The 4,680-nt window shown below is 32.3% G+C and overlaps 1 long non-coding RNA gene across 1 annotated transcript; it reads right to left on the reverse strand.

Moving 5' to 3' along the window:
- Window positions 1-2,909: 2,909 nt before the first annotated feature.
- LOC125210513 (uncharacterized) lies at window positions 2,910-3,821 on the reverse strand. Its single transcript, XR_007174372.2, has 4 exons — window positions 3,519-3,821; window positions 3,390-3,408; window positions 3,225-3,298; window positions 2,910-3,138 (listed from the first exon to the last, which is right to left on the reverse strand). It is a non-coding gene; the product is annotated as an uncharacterized LOC125210513 (long non-coding RNA).
- Between the last annotated feature and the right edge of the window lie 859 nt (window positions 3,822-4,680).

Consider the following 4,680-nt stretch of genomic DNA (forward strand, 5'->3'; position numbering starts at 1 on the left):
CATAGTTAATATTTAGTCAGTATCGACAAATTTTCATTCTCATTTGTTATCAGTTATTATTGGGAGTAAGCATATTTCAAAGCTAAATTTCACTTATGTAAATTAGAATCTATAGAATTAACCACCCTGACGCACGTGTATCGGTACGATAACCAACCATTAATATATATTCGGCAATATACCGACAAATAAAAGGAAATTGATTTGAAGAATTTGTTACCCATTTTGTTTAATGCGTCACCAATACAATAATCAAATATTAACGTACAATCGATAGTATACTGGCAAATTAAAACAAACTAATTCAGAGTAATCTCTAACCGTATTTTTTATTTCTAATGTGTCATCAATTATTATTTGGACCGTTGAATTTAAAAATTAAATTACACGTGTATAAAGTGGGACCCCGTAATGAAATCTTGGCGCCGTACAATAATTAACTCCAGACAGTATACGGACAAACGAAAATAAATATATTCGGAGAAATCTCTTACCCGTAACTGGATATTAACTATCGGAATGCCAGGAATAGAAAATTTATAAAGACCTCGACACCGACTTTTTATACGAGAGAGGATTAACATGGGGCTATCTGATTAATACCTGCGTAGGCCGTGTGAAACCCGGGAATACCCTTAGTAACTAGTGCGAAACATGGCTACCTCTACTTTATAATGTTTGAGGCCAAAGGTCTTGGGTTCGGGTCCTTCGTGGTGCCCCTTTAAATCTATATTCATTTAACGATAAAAAATAAAAAGAGTAGTGATTAAAGATAAAAAAAACTCTTAATTAATCTTTTTATATGGGGTAAGTTGACATTGCGTACAACCATTAATAAGCATTAATCTAGCTTCCTCTCTTTCACTCCTTCAATCTCTAAGAAATGGGTCGCAAAATCGAAATGAAGAAGATCGTTGATGTTACCAATGCCAGGTAACATTCTCGAAGCGTCGCAGCAACTTGATGAAGAAGGCCAATGAAGTGGCCGTGTGTTGCGATGCAGATGTCGCTTTCATCGCATTTTCTCCTTCTGGCCGTGTGAGCAAATTTTCCAATCTAAAAAAGTATGCCTCTCTCTCTATATATATATGTATATGTCAAAATGAAGTAAATTATTTTACTGATTTTAGTTGATTTATGATGAATTTGTAACAGGATTAAGATTTGCCATATCGGTATATATGTGAATATGCCGGCAGACAAGAGATTGATGTAATTAAAACGACTTCTTTTCTCTTTTTTTTTGGGTTAATTTACAATTTTTTAAAGTTCTTAAACTTTTTTTCTTTGTGCGATTTTGGGTGAATGCTTAGCCATATAGTTCCATAACTATGGATGGGGATCCGCTGCTATGCAATATTGCACAGCAGCCCTACTGTTACACCCATTGAATAAAAAAATTAAATAAATTAAATCAAATAAAATTAGTAAAATTAATATTATTTTTATTGCTATATTTGAAACAGCAGAGGCTGCTGTGCAATATTGCACAGACAGAGACATATAACTATATAACCAATGTGCAACAGTGCAAGTTTGTGCGTTTTTCTCAAATTATTTTTTTTTCAAATGTCTTTATTATGTTGATGTTATTGTGATGAGACTAACACTGTTCACTTTTACATAGTATTAAATTCAGAAAAATAATACTCAATAGAAAAAACTAAAAAAAATATATAAAGATGGGTAATTAATTTAAAATAAATTTTTTTAAAATTCAAAAAATTCAAATCATGTACTTTAATAATTCAGTTTCTATACGGTAGTAAAAATTGCTACGAGTATAAATTAGGAGACACATTATAAGAAACACCAAATAGTCAGTTCTTGTATTGAAGTCAGGAAAGTGGTTGAAATTTTTTGTCATATGCGACTATATAACTGATTTTTTTTAATATATAAAATGTCAATTCAGTTTCAAAATACAACACCACGAATTCATGCTATAAATAAAAGCAGAAATTAGAAATTGAAACTCATTCTAAAGCAAACATAAAGAAATATATAATCAAGAAGATTCTCAACTATCTATTTCTTGAGCTAAAGTCTCTGGATCGGGCTGGCCTCGTTGTGGTTCATTTCGGGCCTCGATTGGTTAACGCAATTGGATCTCGTTTCACATGAAAATGCATCATCTCGCGATAAATAAGGTAGGTGTGAAAATCAAGTAATGGTGATTCTATAAACGTCTCGAGATAAAAAAAAATTATTAGCTCCAATTTTAATTCATAGAGATAATGGGGTAAGACTCATTGGCTTATTTTATTATTCGTTATATGTATTCTTTCACTTAGAGACTAAAACACTATCCCTACATTTGAAACAAATCGGTGCAAATCTTCACAGCACACTTTTTCTTCATATATGTCATAACATGCGTGAGCTATTAAGACAAATTAGCCCATGATTACTACTTGTATTTTAGTTCGATATAGTGGTAAAAAATGTTAAATATTGTAAAACTTAAACAAAATAACTAGCATAACGCACACTCAATTTAGTGGTAAAAATGTTAAATAATCACCCTTATCAACAGTGGATTATCTAAGTAAAACTTAATCATCAAATTATTATGTTAATTCATGTAATTAGCACATATTATTGGCTGCACGAACTGTGAACGCCTACTAACGTTATTGTGCAAGTTTTACAATGAGATGTGACTTTAAAAATTTAGTGAAATATAGTGTAGGGTCAACTTATCTCAGATAAAAAAAATTAAATAAGATTTTTGAGTATATATAAACGTATTAAAATGAAAAAGTTGTTGAGATTTTTAGCAATGAAGGTATTTCAAATTTTAAATCATAAATAACAAATAGTAGTTGTTGTATTGGAGTCAGGAAAATAGTTGAAATTTTTGGTCTTATGCTACTATATTTAGACTTAAATGGGCAACATACTAATTTTTTTAATATATAAAAATTTAATCCAGGCCATAAAATACTAAAAAGCAAAAATTGAAACCCAATCTAAAGCAAAAATAAGGAAATACATGATCGAAAAGATTCTCAATTATCTATTTCCTGAGCTGAAGTCTCAAGATCGGGATGGCCTTATTGTAGCTGGTTTCGAGCCTCGATCGGTTGTTGCAGTTTGACCTGGATCAGACAAGCTCGCGGGGCTGAGTCGGGGGCCCTATCAAGTGACCTTAATTAGCTTTCAAAATTGTCATTTTATGCGCGCACACACACACGCACAAGTTAAGAGAGAGAGAATATTACTTGTCAATATAGTGCAGCTTGCTTGATTCACCATTAATGAGGCTTAGGTTGTCTAACTTCTCCATAAATTGTTGCTATATAAATAAATCTAATTAATTACAAACCCACAATATATGTAAAGAGATTTGAAACCAAAATTCTTGAATTTGAGAAAAACGCACATACCTCCGCGTGCCACTTTAGTCTGTGCACCCAAGAATCGCACGAAATTGCACAAGAAAAAAAAAATTAAGAACTTGAAAAAATCAAAATTAAACAAAAAATTTTTTTTAAAAAAAAAGTGGTTTTAATTACTTCATCATGGCCCTGTACTCTAGCGTATTCATATGCCGATTTTGGAACTCTTCAATCCTGTTTCAATTCATCAATAATCAACTAAAATTAGTAAAATAATTTACATAATTTTTGTCAACAGAGAGAGAGACTCTTTTTGTCTGTCAAAATCGTAGAGATGGCATGTGGGAGTAAATGCAATCAATTTAGCCTCAGCATCGCTGCTCACAGCGACTTCTCTGGCCCTGCTCTTCTGAATTTTGTTTCCAGAGAAGTGGTGTTGAAGGAGCGGAGGAAGCAAAGAGAGAAAAGAAGTTGCAAATGCTTAATTTGAGATGTGGTATGATTTAGGGTAGTAACGAGGCCTATTTATAGGCGGGGAGAGAATCTTGCTGATGAATAAAATAGGGGTAGTTATGTTTCACACTAATTACTAAGGGTATCCTCGGGTTCGGTGCGCTACGGCTCGTGTAGGTGTTACTTAGACGGGTCCACGTCAACCCACTCTCGTAAAAAAAAGTCGGTACTGAGACCTATATGAATTTTCTATTCCTGGTGTTCCGGAAATTAATAACCAAATACGGGTAAGCGATTTCTCCGAATCTATTTATTGTCTGGAGTTGATTATTGTACTACGAGATTTTATTCTGGCCAGGGTCCCACCTCATACGCATGTAATTTATTTTTTTAAATCGACGATACAAATAATTATGGATGACGCATTAAAATATTTAAAAATTAGGGAGTAAAGTTCTTCGAATCTTTTTGTTTTTATTTGTCGGTATTTTGTCGATTATACGTTAACAATGAGTTACTATATTAATGACGCATTCAAAAATTAGATAACGGATTTCTTCGAATCAATATTTGTTTTTATTTGTCGGTATATTGTCGATTATACGGATGTACGTGTGTCAGTGGTTTATTCTATAGGTTTCACTTTATATTCGCGAAATATAGCTTTTAAATTTGATGAATCCAGATAATAACCGTTGAAGAATTAGAACAAAAATTTATCGATACAGACTAAATATCAAGTAGGATAGAGAAAAAAAGTAAAGAGAACAAAGTGTTACTTTTTGATAAATAGGGAAATGACTCTACTATAATAGAATGTCATAAAATGGAAAATGATTCTACTATTATGAAACGGAGGGAGTACGCAGTAGTATAAATTTGGTAG

Source organism: Salvia hispanica, chromosome 3 (assembly GCF_029641045.1).
Source record: "Salvia hispanica isolate PSC_SH4W2 chromosome 3, Shi_PSC_v1, whole genome shotgun sequence".
NCBI lineage: Eukaryota > Viridiplantae > Streptophyta > Magnoliopsida > Lamiales > Lamiaceae > Salvia > Salvia hispanica.